At 42.0% G+C, this 10,251-nt stretch overlaps 1 non-coding gene across 1 annotated transcript; it reads right to left on the reverse strand.

Moving 5' to 3' along the window:
* Positions 1–8,911: 8,911 nt before the first annotated feature.
* LOC113831419 lies at positions 8,912–9,041 on the reverse strand. Its single transcript, XR_003481114.1, has one exon. It is a non-coding gene; the product is annotated as a small nucleolar RNA SNORA24 (small nucleolar RNA).
* Positions 9,042–10,251: the final 1,210 nt, after the last annotated feature.

The following is a 10,251-nucleotide window of genomic DNA, read 5'->3' on the forward strand; positions in this document are numbered from 1 at the left end:
TGCTGTTTTTTTTTCTTCTTCATTGGGCCATCGTGGATTTGACTTCCTGAAGACTTTTGTCCTAGTGTTCTTATTGACTCATTTTACAATCTCCCTCTCTCTCACCACATCCATCACCAGACTCAGGAGTTGGAATATGACTCATAAGTTTATATCTAAGTCCTCATCCTCTTTGACAAATTCCACACCCATAATATGACCATAATACAGTTCAGTGTCTGTGTATGATGCCTTGTGACATCACTATGCCTCCAAATCCTGTCATCTTCAACAAACTCCACACCCATAATACAATCCTCTGTCTGCTTGTGATGATCTGTGATGTCATCATTGTTAGTATTCAGGCATCTGTACTGTCTGCCCTTGGGGTTCTGGACAGTACCCCAGACACGTGACAGGACACGCCCTCAGCTGCAGCCACTAAGAGCACCACCTGTGCACATTCACTACCTTCCCTTTTAAAAGGGCCCTGCCCACCTCTCATCTTCTCTCTCTCTCTCTCTCTCTCTCTCTCTCTGTCTCTCCCTCCCTCCCTCCCTCCTGCTGATCCTGTCCTCAGAGGCCAGTTTCCCCTCTCTCCTCCCCCTTTCCCCATTCACTTTCCCCCAATTAAAAAAAAAAAAAAAAACCCTCCACCCAAGCTCTATCTCATGGCGGCTTTCTTTTGTGCACTGCTTTTTGAATTACAGCAGTCTACACACCCAGCCTTGAATTCAACACTTGTCTCTGGCTTCTGACACTTCCTCATTGTCTCAACATAACTGCTTCAGAAGATGACCCCATCATTACCTTCCCCAAAACCCTTGATGCTGATCACTTTGTAAAACTCACCCACCTTACCCCTTCCCCGGACAAGCCCAGTTACCATCATCTCTTCACTGAAAACATTCAACTGCATTATATAATTTTTGCCCCTTACTAACTCAGTCCAGATTGTTTCCAGAAATACATTTTCAGGATACAAAACAGATAACTCATTGTAACAACCTTAAAAAAAATACAGAATATTCTCCCACCAAGGGAAAACAAAGCAAAACAAAACAAAACAAAACAAAACACAAACCCATAAAGCCTCAACCTGCTCACTAGTCCTGATATCATAGCAGGTTATTGCAAATGGCTGGAGAGGTTTCCATGGCAATGGCCCCTGAGTACATCTGGAATCAGGCAGCTCCTACTCTGCACATGCTCTCCTGCTAGAGGCTTGTCTTAGAAACCTCCACGCACCAGGCCCTCTGCCTACACTCTGTGTCTGGAGATGCTTGCACCTCATATCCCAGGACCTTCTATCCCTTCTGAGGCACTTGCTTTCTTTTCCTTTTCTAATCAAGACAATGTCTTATGTCTCCCAGGCTGGCCTCGAACTCACTATGTCCTGGGGGGATGGCCTTGAACTTCTGACACTTGAGCTTCCAACTCCACAGTGCTGGGATAACAGTCGTATCCTGCCGCATCCAGCTTATGTGATGTTGGGCAACAGGGCCTGGGCCTCCTGCATGCCAGGCAAGCACTCTATCAATGGAGCTACTGCACTATATACCCCCCTCCCGTGACACACTTGCAATCAATTCAATTTCATGTTAATTTGTGTCCTTCTTTTGTTTTTTTCTCCCCGCTAAACTTCAGGCTAAGTGAAGGCAGGGGACATTAGAGACAATTCATTCCCTCCCATCAGTGTCTGGCAGGCAGTATGTGATCAACTAAAATGTTTTATGGAAACTAAACACATGGATATAGGTTAAGTGAGAAAGCTTCACCTATAGTCTTAAGCTTAAACTATCCAAGGATGGTGTGGTTCTGAGATCATTCAAGGCCATTAAGGACTTTGGGTGGATCTAAGATAAGAAATCAAGGCAGGAGAGCTTCCTTTGTCACTCAGATAATAGGTGGATGACAATAGTAGAGTTTTTTTTTTTTTCAAAATTTTCTGTTATGCAGGAACACTCAGCTTTATTATGTAAGATGTGCTAGTTCTAAACATCATGGTCTCCTGCCCTAGCATGACTATCTCTGTCATTGCTCACACTGGGCTGCAGACACTGTAAAGTGAAAAGGGAGGATTCGGGTCCGAGACAAGCTGGCAGTGAGAGATTTCAAAAGTGCTCAAGTCTCTGGATTGTGAACACTCAGCTGGGGATGTCTTTTTATTTCCTAGCGTCCATCATCCTTGCCACCAAATGTAATATAATTGTCTCACTTCCATATGGTGACAGAATTCTAGCAACTGAATAAGGATCTCAGTAACGAGGAAAAACTAAAATGTTGCATAAGTTACTTCTGCTTAGTTACATCCGAAATGCGAACCTTGGGTGTCCCCAGCCAGGAAAACACACATTTTACAAAGAAGACAAATAAGGGTCCTGAATGCACTTTGGGGATTATGGGAGTCAAAACCACTGAAACAAGAAATGTAGTCTGATCTGAATTTAGGAAAAAGGAGCCAGTGAGAAACACATTCAACTTAAGAAATAAACCTGTTGTGGTCCATTTAGTGCCCCACCCTCAATGCCACCAAAGCACATCATGTCAGGAGAGGGTCGTGACTGTACTAGCTCTCAGTAGAGAGACTTGATTGAGAAAGCTCTGATGAGGTATTGAGAGTCAGCATCCTGAGTGTGTATCCATTTAAGGGGAGCAAGAGCCCCCAAGCCTTTCATTAAATAGGACACAGTGGAATTGTGGCTTTCTGTATGGAGACACTGACAAAGAAGGCCTGGCAACCAGAGTTTGACCCCCAAATCCCACAAGGGGGCGAGAGAGACAACCAGAGGTTTCTCCTCTCACCTCACACACACAGACATATGTGTTTGTGTGTGTGCTCTTTCTCACATGCCCGCACACATAAAACAAATGAAAATCCTAAAAGACGGGGCTGTAATAAATGGAGATGTGGCGACCCCTGGTTATTTGGGAATGTCCAGATGTTTGACTCCACTAGCTTAATGAAGACTCTTTCCAAGTATCTACTGCTGACAAAATTGCAGAAAATCGTGAACGGTTAATTATAAATACCTCAAATCCTGGTCATTCAAAGCATCTTTATGTCTTGTTCATGCTCAGGAGCAGAGACTATGCTCAAACATAGCCTCTTTACTTTTTATCACCTTCCTACTTTTTAACATGGCATACAGGCCTCTTCTTTAAGCATTTTCTATTAAATTACACATACATGTATTCATACAGACGCATATATAAAATACAACCTTCTGTAAGGCATAGCTGATTTTTTCTCCTCTACATTGGCAGCTGAAAACCTGAGAATAAAATTTGTTACCATCTTCCAGCAAGGGTGTTGAATTTCTTGTCATAAATTTTGAATATGAATCTCTCCCCTGGCCCTATCTTAGCCTTAGTTTTTTCCTTAGACTCATTTTTTCCCCACCTATTTGGAATATATTTTATATTACACTGCAGTATGTGTTTTTATTAGTCTTTCCTCTGCAGGCCTTAAATTCTTTCCTGAATATAAATAAAATATATAGCATTTATAGATAGTTCCTTTCCCCCTGTAGAGGGTTGCAAAATATTCCAAAGGCAACGTATAATTGATTATCATCAGCACATAAACATTAAAATACTGCTACTTATAGTAATTAATTTTTGTGATATTTTATTCCCAAGTGCAATTAGAGGTTCTTAATATTTAATTCTTAACCTAAGCTCCACAGACCCTTTAAAATTTTATTGTAAAAATTGTATACTTCAACTTTTAATAAGAGAGAGTTTCAAATTTTTAATCCAATTCCAAAAGGCAAATCTGACCCCCAAAACTTAAAAAATTGCTTTCCAGTACATTAGTCCCATAAGACCTTCTGATTTTGGCTTTTCTATCTCAACTAACTGATTTATGTTTGTTGGGTAGGCACTAGGTGTCTGGTCCTGGAAGACATGCTGGGATGATAAAAGGAAGCTTACCAGTGTGACCTATGGCCTTAAGGAAACTTCTGACCCAGTGGCCAGGAGTGTAGAAATTAATCAAATGACAACATATTATAATAAAGTGGTAGGCTAGGAGTGACAAATGCTAAAGTCTCTAAAGACCCATGATTTTGTAGGCTAACTAAAAAAGTAAAAATAAAAAACAGAAAAACAAATGAGTGGGGTTGGATAGTTAGTAAAAGACTTCTCTGAGGAGGTGACTTGCAATAAGATTATTCAGGGTCTAGGGAAAGAATATTCCATGAGACGAAGAAGATATTTCAAAGACCTTGAGGAAGACCATGCCTGCCAGTTTGTGAAGCTTCTCAAACTATAAGGGACCACAGATGCCAACCTAGACTACTATACCCTGCAAAACTATCACAACAGTCAGAGTAGGGAATCTCTTCCATGATAAAAGAAAATTTAGGCAGGATCTACACATTTAGTTCTACAGAAGGTGGTGGAAGGAAACTTCAACATGAAGAGGTTTACCACACCCAAGAAAACACAAGAAATAAATAATCCCAGACCTGCAAATCAAAAGAGAGGGGAAAAAAAAATCTATTCCACCGCAACAAAATAATGGGAATCAACAAACACCACCTCATTGATAACTGTCAATATTAATGGTCCCAATTAAATTAACCTTTAATTTTTTGTTTTTTGTTTCTGTATGAGCTGGTGTTTTTGAGTTAGTTCCAGATGCTTTAGCACACAGCATGGACCCAAAACTCTTCAGAGAAGTGCCATGCCCTTCCCCCACATGAAAATTGAAGGTAGACGAGGCAGGAGAAAGAAACACACACCCTCCTTGAAATAGGAAGCTTGCATTCTAATGGTTCAGAAAGTGCTGAGTAGCTCTGGCCCTGTAAATCAATACATGAAAATGTGGCTGGAGATCATAAATAGCTTCCACATTGTTAGACATTTTCCTGAACTAAATTCTTTATGAGGATATTGAGGAAGTCACACACCAACCACACTACCGTGGCTGAGGTCATGAAACTGTATACAGTACTCAGCTCAGCACCTGTCACCCCACCCCACCCCACCCCACCCCAGCTTTCATGTTTTTCTTTCTCTTCACTCCTCCAAAGTTCTTCATGATGGACACTAGAAGAGACTCCGCCTCTCTCATAATTGTAGAGCAATGTTAGCTTTGCATTTCATCAATTAAATATTTTTTCAGTCTCATATAATGACAAGCACTGTGCAACTCATATATACACATGTGTGCATGTACGAGTGTGTATGTATGCATGTGCGTGGCTGTGTGTGTGTGTGTGTGTGTGTGTGTATGGATGTGTATGTAATGTTGAAATAACCACTAGGTTTGCTATAATTACAAGTGAATAATATGGTACAAAGTTTCTGTTGGATCACAAAAGCATATCACCAATTAAGAATAGGCATTGAGTAATCATAGCCTCTATGATTATTCCCAGTTCATTGCACAGGAGATTGTGGACTACAGGTCTCAGTTGCCCCTGCTTGTAAATAGAGGGAGGAGTTGGTGCCAGGCCTTGTGACTAAAGCTGGGTCCCCCACAGTTTCCCCTTCAATCTTGATCTTTCCACTAACTGACACTTTCAAGAGCATATGCTGTTTCCAACATGGGTACTCTGAACTCTTCAGGCCTTTGTTTGTTTAATCTGCTCACAATTTCTGTGCACTCTGTAGGAAATGCTAGTGTCAACCATCTGGCCCTTGTTTGCTTGCTTAAAGTGTCCACCATCATTTCTGCATATTCTGCAGGTAATACTACCCTGGAGGTTGAGAGTTTGGGTCTCTCTCCCAAAGCTTCAGATACTCCCTATCTAAGATCCAGCTCCATCTTGTTCCTATAGGCCCTTTCCAAATTCTCTTCTAAGTCTCCCTGTGGGCCACCTACCCACAAGCTGTAGTTCTGGATCAGCTGCCCACTCTTGCAGATGAGCCGCTGTCCCCGAGAGCTTCAACAATGTGGGGCCCACAGTGGAGCAGAGGCTGTGCACTTTTCTCAAGAGCATCTCAAGGGCACTTACCAGCTTCTGAAATAAATGCTGAGCACCCCTCAGTTCTGGATATGGTTGCCATTCAAGGCCAGTGTCTGCTTTCCAAGTTTCCACAATTAGCTAAGAGAACCTTATTGAAGACTTGAATATACCCTGGCCCCACTGCTGTGCGCTGGAAATTTAACTTTAAGTGGGTATCCTTTACTGGATCTGTAGACTTATCCTTGTGTGCTGCCTGGGTGTTTATTTTATGTCTTTATTATGTAGAACAGATGTATCTGGAGGCTGAGGGAAGTCACTGCTATCTCAGTGAACTTCATGTTCAACTCTTACTGCTAATTGGTAGTGTTTTTTTTTTTTTTTTTCCTGCAGGAAAGAAACATTGTAAATGTTGTTCATTTAGGTCTGTTGCCCTGTGACTTTATAACATCATGCCCTAGTTTAATTCCTGTTGCTGTGATAAAATACTGGACAAAAAGCAACAAAGGGAAGGAAAGGGTCTATTTGGCTTACAATTTCAGATTATAGCCCATCATTCCAGGGACATTAAGGCAGGAACTCAAGCAGCTGTCACATCACATCCATAGTCAAGAGCAAAGAGAGATGAATGCATCCTTGCTTGATTCTCAGTTAAATGTTTCACTGTAATACAGCCCTGGGACCAGCTTGATGGGCTGGGTCCTTCCAACATAATTAAGAATCAAGATAGCCAGGCGTTGGTGGTACACGCCTTTAATCCCAGAACTCGGGAGGCAGAGGCAGGCGGATCTCTCTGAGTTCGAGGCCAGCTTGGTCTCCAGAGAGAGAGCCAGGATAGGCTCCAAAGCGACACAGAGAAACTCCGTCTCGAAAAACAAAAACAAAAACAAAACTAAAACAAAAAATGAATCAAGATAATGCTTTAAATATAGGCCCACAGGCCAATCTGTTCTAGATAATTCCTCGTTAAAGATCTTCCCAGGTGACTCTAGGTTGTGTCAAGTTGACAGTTAAAACTAACCAACACACATGCATATGTGTGTGTTCTATGAAGTGCCTGCACACACACACACACACATACACACACACACATACACACACACACACACACACACACACACACACACACACACATGCACACTTATTAGATTGTACTATAAGGAAACCTACTTGCTACATCTGATAAATCAATTTGATCATCTCTGCTATTTGCTAAATTCAAATACATTGAACTCCTTTTCATGTATTCTTTTCTTTATAAAACAACCCTCATAGGAGGAAACTGGGGAAATTAAAAGCATATTAAATTTATCAGAGGACTCTGGGGTGAGATCATCAGCCACTTGCTTGAAAGGTCAGTAAAGGTGTTTGCTAAAGAGGCAGGCATCTGGGTGCGATCCCAGACCTATTGATTCAGAATGGTGCATTGTGGATCTGAGCAATCTAGACTTTTCAGAAGCCTTCCAGATGACTGTGAAGTTCTCTACAGTTTAAGAGCTGTTTGTCTAAGGAGGTAATGTTCTAGAAAGAATTGCTTTCTAAGTTAGAGGAGAAAAATTATGTTCATCCTTAAACGTGACCTGCCAACATTTTGGAATTCAAAACACGAATCAACCTTGGAAATATATCTCAAATATATTATAGTACTGTTAAAGTGCTCAGTAACTTTCCTACTTAGCCATCCAAAACATCTAAGAATTACTAAGTGGGGACTGGAGAGATGGCTCATTAGACAAGAGTGTCTCAGTGTTCTATTACTGTGAAGAGACACCACCACCATGGCAACTCTTATAAAGGAAAAACATTAGATTGGGGTGACTTACATTTTCAGAGATTCAGTCCATTGTCATTATGGTGAGACATGGTGGCAGGCAGACATGGTGCTGGAGCAGGAGCTGAGAGTTCTTGCCCTTGCTCCGAAGGCAACAGGAAGTAAACTGAGACGCTGGGCATGGCTTGAGCATATATGAGACCTCAAAGCCTGCCTCCACAGTGACACACTTCCACAATAAGCCACACCCACTCCAAAGCCACACCTCCTAATAGTGCTACTCCGGATGAGCTTATGGGAACCCATTACATTTAAACTACTGCAGAACACTTGCTGCTTTTGCTGAGGATCAGGGTTCAGTTACCAACACCCATACAGTGACTCGCAACTGTTTGTAACTCCAGTTCCAGAGGATCTGACACCATCTTACAAACTCTGAGGGCTCCAGGCAAACATGTGGTGTATATACATATGTGTAAATGAAACATTCATACACAGAAAATAAAATTGAGTTGAATGAATTAAAAAGGAATTGGTAAGCTATGACAGATATTAAAAGGTTGCTTGATGATTAAAATAGTAATTGAAAAGCTGGAGTTATACCTCAGTTGATAGAATGCTTTCCCAGCATTAAGGAAACCCAGGTTCCACCCCAAGGATCACACAAAACTGGGTGTTGTGGTGCACACCCAGCTCAAGGGAGGTAAAAGGCAGAGGGATCAGAAGTTGAAGGCCATCCTCAGCTACATAGTGCATTGGAGGCTAGTATGTTTCCATTTCTTTTCTTTTCTTTTCTTTCTTTCTTTTTTTTTTTCTGGTTTTTCGAGACAGGGTTTCTCTGTGCAGCTTTGGAGCCCATCCTGGCACTCACTCTGGAGACCAGGCTGGCCTCGAACTCACAGAGATCCGCCTGCCTCTGCCTCCCGAGTGCTGGGATTAAAGGTGTGTGCCACCAATGCCCGGCTCTCCATTTCTTTTTTAATGAGAGCAAGTATACTACTGAGGCTTATGAAGGACAGAATAAATTTATAAATGGGTCATCAAAGCACAATGTTCTAGCACCAAAATCTGGAACTGGCGTGAGTAACCTAAGGCTTTTATTTTTGTAAGAGAACATCATTAGTTGAAAGCTCCACTGGTGACTGTGTGGTGCCTGAGCATTCGGACCTATTTGTAGAAAGAACAGTGAGCTAGAAGTCTGGAGGGTTGGGTTGTATTATTTAGGACCTATATTCTTCACAGTGAAGAATGTTATCAACGTGAATCAGAATAGGATACCAATGAAATGGTGACAGCTTTCCCACGAACAGGAACATGTTTTTCCATGACCAGGAAGGGGGGCTGCCACAGATGACAGGTCCCAAAGACACCTGCAGTCTATTTTTTTTTTTTAATTTCAGGTTCTTTACCAATCAAACAAAAACGTATACCATTAACTGACCTTGAGACATCTTATAGACAAATAATAATCTCTATTATTCTGTGTGTCTGAGGCCAGCGCTGTGTTTTCCATCACCACTCTTGGAGGATTTTCATCCATAATTTCATCTCATTCTGTCCAATGGTATAAGATTAATGGGGCTCCAGTTGGGTTATCCCCAGTAATAATGATATATTGGCCCCCTCACGAAAGTTCCTTATGAGAGATAACTCAGCCAAACACACATCAGTCAGTAACTGTGTCATTTGTCACTGCACTGGGTCCTGGAAATACAATAATGAAAACAGTAAACCAAATTTAGTATTATATTTTTGAAAGCAAAAACAAGCAAACAAACAAAAGCCGGGTGGTGGTGGCGCACACCTTTAATCCCAGCACTCGGGAGGCAGAGGCAGGCGGATCTCTGTGAGTTTGAGACCAGCCTGGTCTACAAGAGCTAGTTCTAGGACAGCCTCCTAAGCCATAGAGAAACCCTGTCTTGAAAAACCAAAAACAACAACAACAACAACAACAACAACAACAACAACAAAGAAAATGGTCAAGTCAAATGGGATCTGGACTTATGTAGCCAAGCCATGATGGGACCAGTGACCAGGAAAAGATAATTCAACCAACCACACGTGAACCGAGATACAAAGAGGGCAACTTCCCTTTACAATCAGTGCCTCAAGGGGTCATGAGTGCTGGAATGACAAGAGGTAGCAGAAGGAAGTCGGAGGAAGAGGTGAGATTTGCTTAGAACTTGGAAGAAAAGTAGGTAATGTGTGTGAGTTGGGGGGACGTGGGGGAAAGAGAAGAGCAAGGAAGACATGTTCTAGAATTCTGTAGGATGTCTTATTTACATTTCTAGCTCTGTGAAGACACTATGATCAAGGACACTTATCAAAGGGACTGTTTACTGGAGATCACAGTTCCAGAAGGACATGATCACCATGGTGGAAGCATGGTGGCAGGCAGGGCTGACATTAGAGCAATAGCTGAGAGTTTCCATTTGTTCCACAGTCAAGAGGCAGAAAGACAGATGGACAGAGACAGAGATAGACAGTGAGGAGAGAGAGAGAGAGAGAGAGAGAGAGAGAGAGAGAGAGAGAGAGAGAGAGGTTAATGGCATGGGCTTTCCAAAACCTCAAACCCCATCTTCTATC

The sequence above is a fragment of the Cricetulus griseus genome (genome assembly GCF_003668045.3).
Source record: "Cricetulus griseus strain 17A/GY chromosome 1 unlocalized genomic scaffold, alternate assembly CriGri-PICRH-1.0 chr1_0, whole genome shotgun sequence".
In the NCBI taxonomy this organism is placed as follows: Eukaryota; Metazoa; Chordata; class Mammalia; order Rodentia; family Cricetidae; genus Cricetulus; species Cricetulus griseus.